Below are 21510 nucleotides of genomic sequence, written 5' to 3'. Positions count from 1 at the left end.
TGCTCAACTACATTAAGCACTAGAAAAATACAAATTAAAACCACAATAAGATAACTTTCTTGCCTGGGAAATCCCATGGACAGAGGAGCCTGGCTGGCTACAGCCCATGGGTTCACAAGAGTCGGACACGACTAAACGACTAAAACACCAACAAAATACACCTACTGGAATGGCTAAAACACCAAGTGCTGGAGAGGATGCAAAGCAATTGGAACTCTCTTTCACACACTGCTGGAAGGCATGCAAAATGGTACTGCCACTCTGGAAAACAGTTTGACAGTTTCGTACAAACTTACAACATACACTTACCATATGATAAAGTAATCCTACATCTAGGAATTTATCGTAGAAAAATGGGGCTTATAAGGGACAGGGAACTAATAGGAGCTCTACTGAGCTAACCTCCATAAAGGTATCAAGCTGTCTAGAAAGGAGATCCTGAGTGCCAGGTTGAAAGGAAGTTCTTTTCAAACACAGGCAGTTCAGAAAAGGTGCCTGTCAAGCTATACCCATTTTGGACTTCTAAACAAGTGAACTGAGACTAAAAGAGAGGGTAATGCTTTAAATACATGGAGAAGGACAAAGACAAATCTTTGAGAACTTGTATTTCTCTTTATTTCTACCTTAGATATGTAAGAAGATCTATTCTAAAAATTCTAGCCATTTCAAAACCTACAAAAGAGAAAAGCAAAATGTCGTGTCTATGTTTTGGCCAAAGCACCAAAAGGAGGAAGTCACATCACAGGAACTATGCACTGGAAGCAATAGTAATTAATCAAAGAATTACAAGTGAAGGAAAAATTACTGGGGAAGAGAATTGGGCCCAGTAAGCTAGCCTCTCCTCTTGCCTGCTCCCCAAGTCTTCTTACATTAATAAACCTTTGAGACTATGGTTTTATATTTTGAATAACAAACTCCTTAAATTGTTCAAACAAAAACTCTTAACATGTTGAATATTCCTCAGACACAGTTTCTATAAAGAAAAGAACATATTTAAAAGAAATGTTAGTGCCAAAACAGTAAAAGGAAGATCCTAGTACCTAACCACCCTTGTTGGCCCAACTACCTAGAGCAAGCCACTTGACTTCTCTATAAGCCTCTCTTCCAGCAGTAATAAAATAAGGGTATTGAATAAATATTGAATATTGAAAAGTGAACACAAAAAATAAGAGTATTGAATCAGCTTTAAAAATCTATGAAAACAAATATTTAATGATCACACTATGTAGCATTCTATTTTCAGTCTGTCAATTTTAAAAGCATTATTCTTTACAAATCAAAGGTAGCCTCTTCATTTGACTGCTTGTACAGTCAGGCAATTCAGTACAAGGAAAAAATAGTTAAACCAAACTTTAATAATGAGCAAAATATTATATACTATACTTAACATTAAGTTTGAGAATTCTGAGCTGAGAAAGCAGCAAGATCAAGGTCTTTAAACAGAAAATGATGAACAACAAAAAAAGTTGAATAGCTGAAGGCCCATTTATAAAACAGAGAATACAGTATCATAAACGACATCAACACATCAACATAAGTATCATTTAAATTCATTTCAAAATGGAAAGGGAAAATGTAAAAAATACAGAATCAGAAGTTAGCTTCATGTACCTGTTCTTTTTCCTCCTTTTTCAATTCACTTAGTCACACTACCCCAGAGATGTTTACATTAACAGGGAAACATGTTATACCAGTAAGTGCCAATCACTCATTCAACAAATATTTGCTGAGGCTTTGCTATGCCAGGCATTGTAATAGGTGCTGGGGACTGGCAAGGACATAGCCTCTATCCTTAAGATTTCAAAGTCTACTGAAGAAAACAGATTTTTAAATTCCAGCTACACAATAAAAGGCAAAAAGTGCTAATCAATGACAGAACACTGTATTTATGATAAGCCAAATATTGTCATGGCCAAACTAACACAATATATTTAGACATTTTTTTCTTTTGTGAGTGATTTCTGGATCAAACAAATCCAAAATTCCATACATATATAGAGAGAGGTTTGTAGCACAGTTGTTTATTCACTCAGTCGTGTCCATGGACTGCAACCCCATGGACTGAAGTCTGCCAGGTTCCTTTGTCCATGGAATTTTCCAGGCAAGAATACTGGAGTGAGTTACATTTCCTGCTCCAGGGGATCTTCCTGACCCAGGGATCGAACCCTCATCTCCTGCATCTCCTGCACTGACAGGTAGATTTCTCACCACTAACCACCTGGGAAGCCCCTATGTAGCACAGTACCAGTACACAGTACCAGTACTCATTCAAAACCTTTAGGGGAGAACTGAAAATTTTCTGGATTTTAGAAAGGTAATATAGTACCTACATAATACATCATAATTTGCCCATTATGTCTGGAGCATCTGTTGTTCTATTATCAAACAATATTTCTGCAGTAATACATAAGAATATTCACACCAAGAAAGGAAATAAATACTACTAACAGCCTCATATCTGGTCAGATCAGACTTTAACACAAAAAGAATTATGAAGAACATCTTTTGGCAATTTCAGAACTGAAAAGAGATGATGTACCCTTGTTCAATGACCCTATCACTGTTTAAAACAATGTAAAATTACCTAGCTCCTATATCCCAGCTCCACAACTTATTAGCTGTGTCCCTGTGTAAATGTCTTAACCTCTCAGAATTCAGTTTCCTCGTCTGTAAAACAGGGACAGTATCTAACTCAATGAATTGTTACAAGAAATAAACCAGAATACACATAAAAGTCTTAGCAAAGTGCCTGGCACACAGTAATCACTAAATGAATGTTGGCTACATGAACAAATCATCCTTGCACAAAATAATCTTGAGCAAAAACAAGTTGCGGAAAGACACACAGCATTAATATTTACACAAGTTTAAAAGACATGAAAGTATGTGTTCTTTACATCTACTACAAAAATGCAGTAAGAGTATATGTGTAACTGGGGACTTCCCTGGGGGTCCAGTGGCTAAGACTCTGTGCTCCCATTGCAGGGGCCTGGGTTCAATCCCTGGTCAGGGAACCAGATCCTATATCCTGCAACCAAGACCTGGGACAGACAAATAAATAAATATTAAACAAAGAAAAAGAGTATATGTATAGCTGAATCACTTTGCTGTATACCTAAAACATACCTCAACTGTGAAAATGCAGTAAGAAAATAAGAATGTGTATGTGAAAGACAATCATCTGGAAAGTATCTGATTGGGGTAGTATTACACAGGAAGCTTCAGCTATATTGGTGGTATTTTACTTCCTGGACTAGGCAATAGGTAAATGAATGTTTATTATTATTTTCCATGTGCTTTATACCTGAAGTATTTCTAAAAATTAGACTCAAACACATCCATGTATTAGACATATGTAATGAATGCTGTAGACCACATCACCTACTTTCAGTACAATGTAGAAGATTTCCTTATTTTTTGAAAGTGTTTACTTGCTTTTCAAAATACTCAAAAACCATGAGATTCCTCAACATATAACAGCTTAAACATCTATCATAAAAAAACAATAACTCTGTCCTTGAAAATAAAAACTTGGTAAGGATATAATTTATAGTAATGACTCAACTATACAGAACATAGCTGAGAATCCAAAACACATTTTTATAATCTCATGCAGCCAACAGAAATTCACATCAATACATATCAACACAGAACATCTACTTTACTCTTTATTCAGCTTTTTCCAGAATAGAACAAATTAGAAAACTGGAGGACAAACTGAAGAGAGTGGGAGCGGGAGAAAGAAGTTGTTTTGGGAAAGGACACTGATGGTAGTTAAAATGTCACCTAACAGCAAAGGAAAAAAAAACAAAAACGGCTGCAAAACAAACAAATAAAACTTATATCTAACAGAAGCAAGCATTCAAAAGCATAATGCAAGATTTATAAATTCTGGAGATCTGCTCTAACAATACTGTGACTATACAATATTATATTGTGCAACTGAAAATTTGTCAAGAGGACAGCTCTTGCTGTATTCTAAAAAAAAACACACAAATATTCTAAAAATTCCACAATCTAAAAAATAGCTTGTGCCCTTTATCAATTTCTATCTTATTAAAAATTGTAGATGATTAATCAAAAAGGAAAAGACCAAATTACTGATAAATCTCTACCTTTGACTTCCACAATAATTACCTTGATTTACAACTTTTTAAAAAAAATCCAAAATTAAAGCATTTATCTTATACACACACACACACAGAGCATAGCAGTCTGACGATACTTAGTGTGCTAGTAAAAAGTCTTCAACTCTCCCTAAAGTCCTAAGAATATTAATAAGTTAAAAATAGTACCATATTCAGTTTTTTAAAATAAGACCCTGGCTCATCAAGGAATGGCTCATAAAGATCAACATTTAGCATTTAAAGCAGAAGGTAGAAAAAAACTGAATATAAAACTATATCCTAACTCATCAAATTATATACATTGTTGTTTTGTCGCTAAATTGTGTGCAACTATTCGAAACCCCATGGACTGTAATCTTTCAGGCTCTTCTGTCCATGGGATTTCACAGGCAAGAATACTGGAGTGGGTTGCCATTTCCTTCTCCAGGGGATCTTCCCAATCCAGGGATCAAACCCATCTCTCCTGCACTGGCAGGCAGATTTTTTACCACTGAGCCACAAGAGAAGCCCAAATTATACATTAAATATGTACCATTTTGTGTATATCTCAATAAAGCTGCTCTAAAAACTAAACGTAACAGTTACATGAAAATAAAACAGTATCCATGGAATAACCAATTTCTAAAAATTATATAGTTCAAATACCATCTACTCTCATTTGTTTAACTACCTGATCCGTCAAAGACTGAGAAAGATATATTTAAGTCTATCACCATGATTACGTTTTTGTCAATTTCTCCTTTTATGTCTAACACATTTAGTATTTCAATGGTTTCAGTCAATGCCTAAACATCCATATGTTTTATATGTACATGCATGTACATGTTTTCAAAATAAAATGTCCCTCTGTCACCTTTTGAAAAACTAAAAGTAAAAAGTAAAACACTTATTATTACAAGGATGAAAAGCAAACACAAAAAAATTAAGTCTGATTTGCCAAGCAATAGGAGCCATGGATAAATGTATTCTATTTAATGAATGGTTATTTGATAAATAAGGATGAAAACAGAAAAAAAGGAAGTATGAAATTCATTTTGGAAAAATTTCTACCCAAATTGGTTAAACAAAATTGGGTTTTGAAGCTTAAAACTAAATCAATATTATTTTACATATCAAAGTAATCAAAATTATAAATGCTTCATATAGAAAAGAAAAATTTTAAATAATAGAAGAGACCAGGAAAAAAAAAAGACTGCAAATGTTCCAATTCACCTAAATCTTATCCCTGAAATGGTGAAAACAGTTACTTTCCAAAATTTCCACAAAACCCTTTGTGGGATAAAACCATCAATACCATCTCCAAGCCATGATCACCTTTTTCCTCTGAAATACCTATTTTTCCCACTCAAATATAAGCTCCCTAAAGCCTGATTCTTGATTATTTTATTAATCCTTATATTCCCCTTGCCTTAAAGACTAGGAACTGAATAAATACTGCATTTACTGAATTCTAAAGAGTAGAAGGGAACCAGGGTTTCCCTGGTGGCTCAGAGGTTAAAGCGACTGCCTGCAATGCGGGAGATGTGGGTTTGCTCCCTGGGTCGGGAAGATCCCTTGGAGAAGGAAATGGCAACCCACTCTAGTATTCTTGCCTGGAGAATCCCATGGAGGGAGGAGCCTGGTAGTCTACAGTCCACAGAGTCGCAAAGAGTCAGACACAACTGAGCGACTTCACTTTCACTTTCTTTCACTTTAAAGAGTTCAGTTCAGTTGCGGCGGACTCTCTGCAACCCCATGAATCGCAGCATGCCAGGCCTCCCTGTCCATCACCAACTCCCAGAGTCTACCCAAACTCATGCCCATCGAGTCAATGATGCCATCCAGCCATCTCATCCTCTGTCGTCCCCTTCTCCTCCTGCCCCCAATCCCTCCCAGCATCAGGGTCTTTTCCAATGAGTCAACTCTTCCCATGAGCTGGCCAAAGCACTGGAGTTTCAGCTTCAACATCAGTCCTTCCAATGAACACCCAGGATTGGTCTCCTTTAGGATGGGCTGGCTGGATCACCTTGCAGTCCAAGGGACTCTCAAGAGTCTTCTCCAACACCACAGTTCAAAAGCATCAATTCTTCGGCACTCAGCTTTCTTCACAGTTCAACTCTCACATCCATACATGACCACCGGAAAAACCACAGCCTTGACTAGCCAGACCTTTGTTGGCAAAGTAATGTCTCTGCTTTTTAATATGCTATCTAGGTTGGTCATAACTTTCCTTCCAAGGAGTAAGCGTCTTTTAATTTCATGGCTGCAATCACCATCTGCAGTGATTTTGGAGCCCAGAAAAATAAAGTCTGACACTGTTCCCCATCTATTTGCCATGAAGTGTTGGGACTAGATGCCATGATCTTAGTTTTCTGAATGTTGAGCTTAAGCCAACTTTTCACTCTCCTCTTTCACTTTCAAAGAGTAGAAGACCCTTATTTAAAGAAAATGTACTTGTCCTTTCCAGAGCATACAAAATAAAGTGCACTGGATACTCACTAACAGCTATAGAAAAGGCATCAGAACTTAACCCAGTCCTCTATTCTAGCATACTTAGTTCTAACTTCCTTCCCACTTCTGACCTCACACTCCCTGGCTGTGAGCTCTGAGCTGACAGTCAACAGTCAAATACATGAAGGGTGGTACTCACACTGCTATCTGATCCTGCTTCCTCTAAACTTAAAGGTATTTGAGCTCTAAATCTAAAAAGAAATCCCAAATTAAAAGTGATTTTTCAATATGAAAATTATCTCCTTTTCTAGCCACCCACTATACCTGAAATCTTTCTTGATAAACAGTAAGAAAAGAAATTAAGATTTCTGTTAACTTTACCACCAATCACAGACTTCTAACTATGGCTGAGAGTGCTCAAGGGACCCAAAGTAACACTGGGCAAAACCCTCCAAAAGAAGTTACCATGCTTTCTCTCTCACACTCTCCCTGTGATCTATATTTTCAAATTACACTCCACATAAAACCCCAATTTCAGATTTTTATCTCATATGTATATTTGAATTGCTTTAGCATATTTAAAACTTGCAAAAATACCAAGACCAAAATAGTAAGAAACGTAAACCAAACTAATCAACAGTATTATGCTTCAATCAGACTTTTACTTTACAACACATCTTACAGACGCTGCTGCTGCTGCTGCTGCTAAGTCGCTTCAGTCGTGCCTGACTCTGCGTGACCCCAGAGACGGCAGCCCACCAGGCTCCCCCATCCCTGGGATTCTCCAGGCAAGAACACTGGAGTGGGTTGCCATTTCCTTCTCCAATGCATGAAAGTGAAAAGTGAAAGTGAAGTCATGCAGTCGTGTCCAACTCTTCGCGACCCCATGGACTGCAGCCCACCAGGCTCCTCCGTCCATGGGATTTTCCAGGCAAGAGTCCTGGAGTGGGGTGCCATTGCCTTCTCCTTTACAGACACTACCTGTCATTAATCTGACTTGGAGGAGTTCTCTCAATGTCTGTGTTTCTGTGGTTTTCTTTCTTTGGGGTAAATTGGGCAGGGAGGGGGAAGCAGCACACATCTATTTCTCCTGTATGAAGAAATTTGTTCATAAAAAGGAACTCTTCTACAGAGTGAAGAAAAAGGGGTGGCCAGTGTTAATACATCACTGTTTGAATAAAAGAGATTAAATCTTGGGATAAGTATTTTGGTCTCTGGAGAGGGAAAACACCATTGTCAGACAGGGACAGTTCTTTCATCAAGTTTCACCTTGGCCTAGAATGATAAAACACTCAAGCCCATCCAACTTTATAGGATCTGGTTTCAGGCTCACAATGCAACTTTCTGATTATTAATCACCTTCGGAAGTACTTTGCCTCCCAAACACCTTCATACAAGGAACAGAGGACCCCACAAACTAGATACAGGTTATTCAACAGAAAAGCATAACCTCTTACAAATTACAACACTGTTATCCTAACACATCAGTGAGTCTGATCAGGATTAATCATTCCCAGGTAATACTAAAATGGAATTTCTGGATCTTCAAGAGCAAGGCTGTGAAATGTGTGACCACATTAGGATATTACCACACCCTGTCTAAGCAATCACCTGGTATCCCTCTATGAGATCTTAAGCTCAATTGTCCTTCAACTGTCAGTGTTACAGGAATCTTCTTTCATGCTTAATTATCCATCAACATAACTCACCAAACCTGAGATTTTAAAACTAGATATATATATAAATGTAAATATGCCTACTGAACAATTCAGTCACCTTAATTCATAGGAAAATAAAGGCCAAATAAACAATGACAGATGAGCATTATCAATTTGACACAAATAAAATAAAAAGCAATTTTTCACTCTTAACCCTAATATTAGCAAAGATATACCACAGAGGCCTCAATTATCAAAAACGGTCACAAAATGCTACAAATAAAATCTTAATTTTTTTAAAGGTATGCCCTAAAGGGTAAGATGTACTCTCATGTGAAATGCTGGGCTGGATGAAGCACAAGCTAGAATCAAGACTGCCAGGAGAAATATCAATAACCTCAGATACGCAGATGATACCACCGTTATGGCAGAAAGTAAAGAGGAACTAAAGAGCCTCTTGATGAAAGTCAAAGAGGAGAGTGAAAAAGTTGGCTTAAAACTCATTCAAAAAACTAAGATCATGGCATCTGGTCCCATCACTTCATGGCAAACAGATGGGGAAACAATGGAAACAGTGACAGACTATTTTTGGGGGCTCCAAAATCACTGCAGATGGTGACTGCAGCCAAGAAGTTAAAAGGCACTTGCTCCTTGGAAGAAAGGCTATGACCAACCTAGACAGCATATTAAAAAGCAGAGACATTACTTTGCCAACAAAGGTCCGTCTAGTCAAGGCTATGGTTTTTTCCAGTGGTCATGTATGGATGTGAGAGTTGCACTATAAAGAAAGCTGAATGCCAAAGCGCTGATGCTTTTGAATTGTGATGCTGGAGAAGACTCTTGAGAGTCACCTGGACTGCAAGGAGATTCAACCAGCCCATCCTAAAGGAAATCAGTCCTGAATATTCATTGGAAGGACTGATGGTGAAGCTGAAATTCCAATACTTTGGCCACTTGATGCAAAGAACTGACTCCCTGGAAAAGATCCTGGTGCTGGGAAAGATTGAAGGCAGGAGGAGAAGGGGACGACAGAGGATGAGATGGTTGGATGGCATCACCGACTCAATGGACATGAGTTTGAGCACCTCCGGGAGTTGGTGATAGACAAGGAGGCCTGGCGTGCTGCAGTCCATGGGGTCGCAAAGAGTCAAGACACGACTGAGCTGAACTGAATTGAAAGGGAAGATAAATCTTAAAGGAAATATATGTACCTCATGTGAATACAGGTGCTTTAACTTTTTGTTTTGATATCTTTCATATAATGAACATGCATAATTTGAGAATTCTTGCTTTAAAAAATCAAATTAACAAAAACCACAAGAATGGATAAATCAAGCAAAACTGAAAACTTTCAAAATAAAAAGGTGGCATTCATCCTAAAAGGACAGAGTCACAGTTATCTATGGGTACTTTTCTACAGATAACTTCAGAAAGCTATGAGAAAGTGATTTAATACTAAGACAACAAATTTTCTCTAGCATATTCTTCACGAATCCAAGTTCTGTTAATTTGAGATAGCCAAGAAGAGGGTGGGGGAGGAGACACACTGGTCTATAGGAGAAGAAAGATTCATTTTTAACCTCTGTTTGACATGAGCTAGAAACTGGGGGTGGGGGATTGAAGTTCCATTGATAACAGTCAAAAACTATAAGATATCCAGGAACAAATTTAGCAAGAAAGGTATATGAACTAGATGAAGACAACTATTAAATCTATGAAATCTTTACTGAAGAAACTAAAATAAGACCTCAATAAATGGAAACGTTATAATATGGAAAAGTTATCATCATTTAAAAATGTCAGGCCTTCCAAAATTAATACATGAATATAGTGCAATTCTAAACACTGACTTGGCTTTTTTGAGGCTTTCTGAACTCAACAGAATTATATTCAACCAATATAGATAAGAATAAATATTTAAGAATAGTCAAAAAAAACTGAAAAGTACAGTGACAGGAGCTCTTCTTAACAGAGCATAACTTTCTATATAAAGCTATGATATTCAAAACAGTAAAATAATGGTACAGGAAGAGTAAAACAGAACATCCAAAAATAGAGCAAACATATATGCGAACTTAACATATGATAAGGCAGCACTTAATTCATTGAAGAAAGGACGGTTTATTTAGTCTGGACACAGCTGGCTCTCTATACAAAAGAAAATCATATAAGACCCCTTACTTTATATCAGATAAAATTTAACTCTAGATTAATAAATTCATGTGTTATACAACAAAGAATTAATATACCATAAGATGTTCCTGCAAGATAGGAGAAAAAGAAAAATGAAGCAAGGGCACGAACAGGCAATTCACAGTAAAGGAAATCCAAAAGACCACAAAACATACTAAAAGAGGCTAGCTCCAGCAATAATCAAGGAAATTAAAATTAAGACACAACTGAGAAACCATTTAGCAACTAGCAGACAAGCAAAAATTAAATTAAGTAATGTCATCTAAAGATGTGACGTTATGGAGAACCCACTGCTAGTGGAGATGGAAATTATGACAACCTACTAAAAGAGTAATCTGGCAACAGTAACATTTAAAATATAATTCCTTTAACTCAGAAATCCCACCCAAGAGATTTTACTCTGCAGAAATAAGAGCATCAGCAAATAAAGGGACATGTAAAAGGATGTCTAGTGCAGTACTGTTTGTAGTACAAAGACCTAGAAACAGCCTAAATGTATACAAGAAAATGACTGAATAAATTATGTAGAGTACATTCACACTGTGAGACATAATAGGGTTTTTTTTTTTCTAATTTTTTAATTGGAAGATAATTACAATGCCGTGTTGGTTTCTGCTGTACAACAGCATAAATCAGCTATAAGTACACATATATCTCCTCCCTCTTGAGCGTCCCTTCCACGCTCCCACTCCACCCCTCTAAAATCATGGTAGAATTATACTTACTGACCATGATGTGTTAAGAAAAGTTTCAGTTACAGAGTAACATAAAAAGTACGATCTACCCTTTGTAAAAACGAAGCACCCCGTGTATGTCCATTAATGTATACACAGCACTTCACCAAGCATAGAGAAACGCTGAAGCAGACTCAAAGCCTGGCTAAATGGTGGGGGAGTAATAGCAAAGCAGCTGGGGAAATGAACATGTGTTTTTTCAGAAGTATGCCTTTAGTTTTTTTTTTTTCACTTATTACAGTGAACGTCTATTATTTTGTAAACAGATTAAGAACTTTTTTAAAATGCCTCAGCACTGTTACAGTAGATTTTTCAAAAACAGTGGAAAAGTCGATAACATATCACTAAACTATCAACATATACCCATTTTGAGGAAAAAGACTGAAGTTCTCTCTCTTACTATTAGTTCCCTGAGCATAATGAATTACATAACAGGTATTCAAAAGAAAGAAAAAAGATGGCAGGCAGAGCAAATTTCTTTGCTGTCACTTGAAACTTTGGCATAACAAAGGCTCTGAGTAAATTACAAGTAGAAAACGAAAATATCCATTTTGGAATTAAATATCTAAATAATATTTCTAAAGACACACAAATAAGGTTTTGTATATGTTCTAAATCTGAAAATAAATTTCAGTAACATCAATTCTATCAGTCACAAGTAAATGACCTGCAGTAAACTTCCATGAGTGTCCCATGTGGTTCAGTAGATAAAGAATCTGCCTGCTATATAGGAGACACAAGAGACGAGCCTGACCTGTTAGGAAGATCCCCTGAAAGAAGGGCATGGCAACCCACTCCAGTGTTCTTGCCTGGAGAATCCCAAGGACAGAGGAGCCTGGCGGGCTACAGTCCATGGGGTCACACAGAGTTGGACATGGCTGAAGGGACTCTGCATGCACACCATGTGCTATATACTAGGGATGCCATAAATTAGATAGTTCTTGTCCTTTGAAGATCAGGACAAGTAAACAATTCCACAAATATTAAAAAAAAAAAAAAAAATACTACAATCCTTTGCCTGGGGTAGAGAGGAAGAAAGAACAGATTCACTAGTTGGAAGGGAGAAAGAAAAGCATTCCAGGTATAAGCAGAAGAGGTACAATGAATGAAAGAACACTTAAGGGTTCAAGGAACAACAAAAGTTCAGTGTGCGTAAATAAAACAACACAACCAAACGCTAGTGAAGTCAAATTACAAGCAACTTCCTCATTCTACTTTCTTAAGTAATGAACACCATTTATTAAACTTTCACCATGTAAAGCTTCTAAAGAAAATACAGTGCCCATGCCTTCACTGATAGAAATACACAATTTTAAAAGTCACATACATTGATTGAGTACTAACAGAAAGGAGTCCCAGGTGGCTCGCTGGTAAAGAACTTGCCTGCCAACAGAGAAGACAAAACAGACAAAAGTTCAATCCCTGGGTCAGGAAGATTCCTGGGAGTAGGAAATGGCAGCTCACTCCAGTATTCTTGCCTGGAAAATTCCATGGACAGAGGAGCCTGACAGCCTTCAGGCCATGGTGTGGGAAAGAGTCGGACACAACTGAGCGACTCTCAGAAAAAGAGGCTCTTCCTTCTTCTTCTATTTGTTTCTTGTTTGCTTTCTTTTTTGGCCACACCATGACACATCCAGGATCTTGGTTCCCCAACAAGGGATCGAACCCAAGCCTCCTGCAGTGCAATCAAAGCGTTTTAACCACTGGTCCACTAGGGAAATCCCAAGGCTCTGTCTTCTTACAATAGTTTTCCTTCAATACTCAGATCCCAAAACCCCTAACAATGAATACAAAGATTCAATTAACTCTACACAGTGTACCTATTTCTTCAGTTAGTTTCCCCATCCATCTCAAACCAGTATTTTCACATTTTAAAAGTATCATGTTTTCAAAAATCTCAAAAAGTGGGAAGGGAATCTCTTGTGCAGACTTTAAAAAGGAATTAAAAAAATTAACTTCCCTTCCTTCTCTTCAGCTTGAAACTGAACAATTTCCCAAGGGTGAGGTTTAGCAAGCAGAAACTAAACTAAGATGTAAAAACAGTAGTGGAACTTCTTTTGAGTTGTACAACTGTGTGATCACTTACGAAAGTTAAATCTTATGATCAAATAGTGTACACCATCTATGCTATGACAATCTTAATTTTAACCCCAAGGCTGACAAGGAGGAGATTACAAATGTTTTACATCTCCAAAGATTAATAAGTGCATGTCTTTCTCATATTTGCTCTTTCCAAGAATCTACAACATTAATCTCAAAGCCTTGTAGACAAGCTGCACAGCCTAGGATGCTCAGCCCAAAACAATCAGCTAAACATGCAAACTGGAGTGAGCAAAGCAACAGATTTTCAGGTTACACTGTGACTGCTGCACTGTAACAAAGAAAGGGGGGTGAAAACTACTTGCCTTTAAGATGTCTTTAATTATTAATAAAGTACAAAGGTCACATATGTTTTCTTCATCTTTAAAAAAAAATCTTTTTTCTTTCTAAGCCTGCCTGTTTTTCACTGGCAGCATTTATAACTCATTAATTTTCTTCTCCAATAGTTTGAGTAGTCGAAAACAAAACCCCACCAAAAAAGGCAAAACTTCAAAGTACCTAGTAAAAAAAAAAGCATTTCTCATTTTAATCATATTATCCTAACCCTTGCCCTTTTTGTACAAAAGTGTTAGTTAATACTGACTCAACAAGTTTGGCAAGTGTGGGTTTTTTTTCCTTCCACTTTTGGACCCTTCAAACTCTGACAAGAGATTGTTCTAGTGACCAGAATTCATAGCAAATTAAGTATTTTCGATGACTCCTTCAGTGAAGAAAAACCTTGTATGTACTTTAAATGTAAAAATGATGCCTTTACTGAAATAAAATATTCTATACAAAAAGGTAAATGAAAGAATCCTAATACTTTTTGCCAAAAATGATTTTCAAAACCTGTAAGCCAACAAATGTAAGCGCTTACATTAATCTGTATGTTCTCTTAATTTTAAAACTGCTTGCTACTTTAATGGGTTTCCCTGGTGGCTCAAGCGGATTCTTTACCACTCGCCTGCAATGCAGGAGACTTGGGTTTGGTCCCTGGGTCGGGAAGACCCCTTGGAGAAGGGAATGGCTACCCACTTCAGTATTCTTGCCTGGAGAATTCCACGGACAGAGGAGCCTGGCGGGCTAGTCCATGGGGTAGCAAAGAGTCAGAAACTACTGAGCAACAAACACATAGCTACTGTAATATCATCCTGCATGAAAGAAACTGAACAGGTAACAAAAGGATGAAAGTAAAAATCAAGAACTGAAAACAATTCATAAAGGAAGACTGAAAGACAAGCACCTAACACAGATAAAACAAGTTGCTGCAGGTGGAAGAAAGGTAATAGTTTTAGAGTTTCTGAAGCTAAACCAAATTAGCTTTAAAGTTTTGATATCACTTACATCCTGCTGTATATACAAAATTTTTAAATCCTCATCAAATGCAAATAAGGAGATTAAGCATTTTGATAATCTGTTTTGGTATGTGTTTTCCCAATTCCATTTTCTTAATTAAAAATAATCTTTTGGAAAATATTCGTTCAACTTTTTTAATTTGCATAGAATTATTACAAATCACATAAAAACTTGTTTTTGTCTTTGCACATGACTAATCTCAAGACTACTTTAAAAAATAAATCGTATAATGAAATATCACCAAAGTATTGCTGACAATTTTTGTACTTTATAGTTTCACTCTAAAATTCATCTTCAAATTTAGAACTGCTGTCAGTGAAACAGATCAAAGAACAAGCAACTGCTCCAAAAGAAATTAAGGTTTCCTAAACAATGTTTATTTCAAGTATGGAACTCCAACAATCCCTTAGACCAAGCAGACATTCAAGTGTAATCAATCAAAGGTGCACTAAAATAAACAACACTTATCATTTGCAAGGCAAAAGGATGCTTTCTCCAAATGAACGCAAACTGCCTAAGAATGAATGACATTTAAATACCAGTACTTAATACCATGAAATGAACTAAGTTAACACCCATCTGATAGCTCTCCTAATACTTAATATTGGGAGTATTTGATAGTGTAACTCAGAAATGAACATTTCAGTAGCAACTACAAGGGGATACTCAGTATATGAGTGCTGCCTGCTTAGTCGCTCAGTAGTGTCCGACTCTTTGCAACCCACCAGGCTCCTCTGCCCATGGGGATTCTCCAAGGCAAGAATACTGGAGTGGGTTGCCATTTCCTCCTCCAGGGAACCTTCCCAACCCAGGGATGGAACCCAGGTATCCCACATCGAGGGCAGATTCTTGACCATCTGAGCACCAGGGAAGCCCCAGTATATGAGTGAGGATTCCATGTATCTTGTTAGACAGCCCTTTAAACCAAAAAGAGACTCCATGGCTTTAGAGTAAATATACAAACAGTAAATAACACATGTTTGAAAAGTCTCCTGAAAACAAATACCAAGAACACTGACTATTTACAGTGAAACACTCACTCTTCTACTGAGACATCACATTGACTAGTACAGGAATTTATCTACCAGATAATAACCTGATAATAAAGCATTTATACATGGATTAGAAGTATTGAAAGATTTGGTCAAGTTATAAATTTAAGTTTCAGCAGTCACTAGGGTACCATCTCAAATAATTTACATATCCCTTTTGCAGATGTGAAAACCCAGGCTGAGGTGAAACAGAGGTGACTCAGTCACACTCATCTAACTTGAATTATAGGAAATAATCAGTGAATTACAGTGAAATGCTTTTTACTCAAGTATACTATACTGCAAACATAACAAGAATAGAATGAAAGTGGTGAAATTACGGGTGCCTGGAGAGTCTATATTTTTAAAGCAAAAGTTAAAGCGTATAAAGTATGATAAGCATTATGGGGAAAAGTAAAAATGAATATTTAAAATCCAACTAGCCCCAGAAAAATACCATACACGAAGTCAATCCAAGTATTTTTTCGGAGTTAGTCAACGAAGAACACTACTGTACAAACCACTTGAAAGTTTAAATCACTAAGAAATCTTCACTCCTCTCTTCCGTTAACTAATCCCTACAGTATCTTTAAAAAAAAAAAAAGGTTACTTTCCCTTCTACCAATGTCAGACTAAGATTCTTTTTCACAGGCAGATTGCCCTGGGCAGGGATGCACAGCATCAAGAAAATATGTTAAGTGTCCAAAAGTACCCAAAAGCTACGTGTTCAGCCCAGGAAGGGATGAGAAAACACAAATGAGAAAACATTTGACAGCCTCTCCCTACCACCTTCCCCCAAAAGCCCTTTACTCAGCTTTATAAACATGTACTGTTGAAGCACACTCTTGAGCGAGTGGTTCGACGAGTCTCCTACACCAAACCCTAACTGAGAAACACAACCAACCGTCCCGACTCTGTCAAGCCGCCAAGAAATTCGGGAGAATTATTAATAACTGATGCCTGCACGATCAGGACTTTGAGAGAAGGGTAACCAATGTATTCGCAGGTGAGTTTAAGAAAAAAAGAGGGGGGCAACCCCAGAAAATTGGGAAAGAAGTTGGTCGAAAGGTTAGAGAGAGGCGAGGCCGACGTCCAGTTCAAAGAGAACGGCAATGCGGGTGCAGACAACGATTAACTAACTGAGCATTTGGAAATACAGAAGAGAGTTTCACGAAAGACCTGACTAGGATGCAAGATACAAGAACACTGCTGATACGTGGCACGCAGAAGACACGCGGAGGTGGGACCCGCCCCGCTAACCCCAGGCTCTCTGAATGAGTCCTCAAAGGAGGAGTGCAGCCTGAGAAAGTCAATGGGTCCAAGGAGGCCCGCACCGGCCAGGCAACGCCATAACACGGACGCAGCCGCGTGCGGAGCCTCCGGGTCTGAGGCCTCGGGGTTGGCCCTCAAGAAGTCGGAACAACCCCTGTGCTCCCGGCCCCTCCTGGCCCAGTCTCTGTCCTCTCTTCTCACCCTCCACGATCTGGGACCGGACCCCTGGGATAGACAGGGAGCTTCCGGCCGAGCGCTCCCGGCAGGCGCAGAGTAAAACAAGAAGTATTCTCTTAGTGCCGCGACTGACACTCACCGGCCCGAAACCTCGAATGAAACCAGCAGCTCCGGGGGCGGCGGCAGCAGTGGCAGCAGGAACCGAACATCCAAAATGGCGGCTCCCTCGGCCTCACCACCGCTACTGCAGGCGGAGGGATCTTAGGTGGGAAGGAGTTTTTAACTAACTTTGCACACTATCACAGAAACTCAGGTCCCTATCTCGCTTTGCTTCTCGGTCCCGCGTCCCCAGACTGCAACTTCTTGTGCTTCCCCTCTCCTATTATCCAAGAACTCGGACCCCACCGAGGACTATTTGCCAAGGAGGAGGTGACTGCTCCTGGAAGAGCGACGCAAAGCGTAGCAAGGTTCGGGGCTGTCACTGATGACGCGAGACGCTGCTGCCGAGTCACCGCTGCGAAGAGTCTGAGCGAGAAAGATCCGGTGGACCCCAGAGCCCACGGACATAGGTTCCGCCTGCGGTGGGGTGGGAGCTGGGCTACCAGGAAGTGGCGGGGCCACCTGAAAAGGGTGGGGCTAGCAAGGTAGCGGAGGAAGTGGGGAGGCGAGGCAGGTAGAGGCGGAGGATACTGAGCCTGGCCGAGCTGCTCCTAATCCAGCAGAACCCCAAATTCTTACCTGTCACTTTTGAGACCTTAGCTTTCTCTGTAGGTTAACTTTAGGATCATGCTCCAAGTAGTCTTGGATTCTGAAGTTTTATGTCATCTTTGCAACGCATTTTATAAAAATACGAGAGGATGTCACAGAAGAATAGATTTCAAGCACACCATCACCTGCCACCCTTTGGCATTGAACAAGACATTTAGACTCTCTGGGTATCAATTTCTTCATTGTAAAATGAGAAGATGTGTCCTAGTGGTAGCTAAAACCATTCCAGAATGGGCTTTCCAACTGTAACGCCATGTACCAATGACCTGAGCTGAAGACAGCCCGACCATACAGGTCTTGGCTTGATAAATAATTACTAACACCTGACACGAATATTTTCCATGTGAACATAAAAAGAGCCAAGGTATCATTGCCCTTTCAAAGAAAAGGTGACCTGCTGTTCCCTTCAGATGAAATGGCAATAAGTATTCCCAAAAGGGAATAAAGCAGAACACCTAGCTAGATGACAAAGAGAACAGAACTAACCACAAATCTTCAGTTTAGGACCTGTCACAGGCAGGAGGTCGTACTTTTTGTCCGTAGTCATTTTCATGCAGGGAATTTCAAAACAGTTAAGAAAAATTGAATTGAGTAGCCCCGCCTGTGCAATCTCGTTCTTAAGCGACTGGGGCATGCCAAATAGCTGTAAAAAAACGGAGGCCAAGGGCCTAATAATAGTAATTATCACTTTTTATTATTAAATATTGATATCCCATCTTCATATATAATCTAATTTGACCTTTAAGACAACCTCCTGAGTCAGACTAGACAAGCATAAGGAACTTAGTTTTACGAAGGAGACTGAGGCTCAGAGAAGCTGAAACTTGCTAAACGACCCCCCTCCCCTCACCCTCTGGGGTTCCTCTCTTTGGTACACACCCACTCACCCTCCCTCACACTCAAGAGTGCTATAAACCGAGAGCAAATGATTTGAGGAGCAGAATGCTTATGGAATTTAGTTGCCTCATATCTCCTTCATGCACAGTGCAGCTCTTGATCACAAGGGAGGTAAAGTGTGAAACTCAGCAGCTCAGTCCTGTCCAACTCTTTGGGACCCCATGGACTGTAGTCCACCAGGCTCCTCTGTCTATGAAATTTTCCAGGCAAGAATACTGGAGTGGGTAGCCATTTCCTACTCTAGGGGATCTTCCCCACCCAGGGATCGAACCGGAGTCTCGTACGTTGCAGGCAGATTCTTTTACCACTGGGCCGCAGGGGAGGAAGCAAAGTGTAAAACTAAAACACCATAATCATGCCATAAAGTAGATTTCACTGTTTCACTGCATGAACACATGCTAAACTACTGTATGCAGCTCCCATGAAAGTAAAGAGTTTGCAGGTTGCAAAACAGTTACCTAAAACATTCTGTTTGCAAGTCACAAAAATTTGCTTAGAAATTGAATTTAAGTGTTTCCCATTGTAGACCACAAAAGGAAAGTTAAACTATCTTCTTAAGAAACAGGAAGGAGCTTCTATTCTACAATGCCAAGTGGTAGAACATTAAAGAGAAAATAACAGACATTATAAAATGTAAACCCCCTTCATGTACATTTTTTTACATCTATTGATCTTTATGATTACCAAACTCCTCCCCTAATGTAACTGAAAATTAAAAGCAATTGACCTAACATACAGTATGGTTATTTTCCTGAGATCTTTGGTCTCTGTGGCTAGCTATTAAAGACGGGGAAGACTTATTCCCCACCTATTCAAACATAATATCAAATTTCAGATAAATTACAGCAAATCAATAAGGTGGAATATCATGCTACTGATAAAACTGAAGTGCCAACTCTATCTTTATGAGCATGGTATGGCAGGTTTTCAAAAACATTACAAAATGGTATTATAAAATGAGCTTGTAAAAAGTATGAAGTGAAAATGTTAGTCACTCAGTCCTGTCCGACTCTTTTCAACCCCGTAGACTGTAGCCCACCAGGCTCCTCTGTCCAGGCAAGACTACTGGAGTGGGTTGCCATTTCCTTCTCCAGGGGATCTTTCCAGCCCAGGGATTGAACCCACAACTCCCACATTGCAGACAGATTCTTTACCGTCTGAGTCACCAGGGAAGTCAAAAAGTGTGTATATGCAGAGAAGTTGAAGGATAAAACTAAAATGTAAAAGATGATTATCTTTGGATGGTGGGATTATAGAGGACTTCTATTATCCTTATTATTTTTTTTTCAAAAAGCATATTGTGTTTTTATTTGGGAAAAAAAGATTTTCACATTTCGAGGGGAAAAAGTCTTATAAGATAATGCAGTTTTGTGCTCGCTTCGGCAGCACATATACTAAAATTGGAACGATACAGAGAAGATTAGCATGGCCCCTGCGCAAGGATGACAGGCAAATTGTGAAGCGTTCCATTAAAAAAAAAAAAAGATAATGCAGTTTTATGGATCCAAATACTAAAGGAGATTTTTGTTTTTAAAACAGCCATAGCCAGAAAGGAGTCAATAAACTTCTAGGAATAGATAACGGTTGGGTGGGAGATCTCTTTTTTTTAATGATTTTTTTTTAATTTTAATTAATTTATTTATTTTTGGCTGCACTAGGCCTTCATTGCTGCACTCAGGTTTTTTTCTAGTTGTGGCTAGTAGGGGCTATGCTGTAGTTGCAGTGCACGGGCTTTTCATATATATGGATTCATTTGCTCCACACCCACCATGAGCTGGTAAACCATGCAAACACAATAACATAGTAGTAAAAAGTGTTGTTTTCAGGCTTCTCTTGTGGCTCAGTGGTAAAAAATCCTCCCATCAGTGCAGGAGATAACGGATCTGATCCATGAGCTGGGAAGATCCCACATGCCGTGGAGCGACAAAGCCCCTGTGCCACAACAACTGAGCTTTTGCTCTAGAGCCTGGAAGCTTCAATTACTGAAGCCTGCACCCTGGAGCCTGGGCTTTGCAACAGGAGGAGCCACCACAATGAGAAGCCCGAGCATGACATCCTGAAAGTAGACCCCACGTGCCGCAACTAGAGAAAAGCCTGCACAGCAGTGAAGACTCAGCACAGCCAATAAAAATAAATTTAAAATATTATTTTTAAAAGTCTTAAAAAAAAAAAAAAAAAAAGGCTGTTTTCTGGTGATAGACTGCCTGGATTTAAATTTGCTCTTCCTCTCTTTATTGTGTGGCCTGCAACAACTTACCTAACATCTCTGAGCGTTTCTGAACCTCAGTGTATCCATCTGTAAAATGGAATTAATAGTAGCATCAACATCTTGGGACTTAACTGGCAGTCCAGTGGTTAAGACTTCACGCTTCCACTGCAGGGGATGTGAGTTCCATCCCTGGTAGGGGAACTAAGATCCTGTGTGCCAAGGGGTTCCATATCCCCCCTCCAAAAAACAGCATCAGCATCTTAAGGCTGGTGTGATCATTAAATGAGCAGATATATTTAAAGTACTTAGAAGCAGCAACTGGCACAACCCACCAGTAGATATAAGAGTGCAATAGCTATTAGCTGCCTTTAGGATAAATATTATCATCCCTATTTTAGATATAAGGAAAATTAAATGATTTGTCACACCTTCATGCGGCAGAGATCAGATTCAAATCTAGATCTTCCAACCTTGGATGTATCTTTCAGTCCATAGAGTAACCATTCAGTGAATGTACTTCCTGAGTCTTTCCACTACAACACACTGACCTGGGTGCATAGAATCTGCAGTAGACATTGC

At 38.9% G+C, this 21510-nt stretch overlaps 1 protein-coding gene and 1 non-coding gene across 2 annotated transcripts in view; one reads left to right on the top strand and one right to left on the bottom strand.

Moving 5' to 3' along the window:
- Positions 1 to 17524, bottom strand: part of AP1G1 (adaptor related protein complex 1 subunit gamma 1) — an 84855-nt gene extending 67331 nt beyond the window's left edge. The window contains exon 1 of the mRNA XM_061138884.1: positions 17197 to 17524. The gene's annotated coding sequence lies outside the window, so the exon portion shown is untranslated. The remainder of the gene's footprint in view (positions 1 to 17196) is intronic.
- A 2568-nt stretch (positions 17525 to 20092) lies between these two features.
- LOC133055286 (U6 spliceosomal RNA) lies at positions 20093 to 20198 on the top strand. The gene has a single exon (XR_009692585.1). It is a non-coding gene; the product is annotated as a U6 spliceosomal RNA (small nuclear RNA).
- The last annotated feature ends 1312 nt before the right edge of the window (positions 20199 to 21510 follow it).

Source organism: Dama dama, chromosome 4 (genome assembly GCF_033118175.1).
Source record: "Dama dama isolate Ldn47 chromosome 4, ASM3311817v1, whole genome shotgun sequence".
In the NCBI taxonomy this organism is placed as follows: domain Eukaryota; kingdom Metazoa; phylum Chordata; class Mammalia; order Artiodactyla; family Cervidae; genus Dama; species Dama dama.
This window is presented reverse-complemented; position numbering and strand designations above follow the sequence as displayed.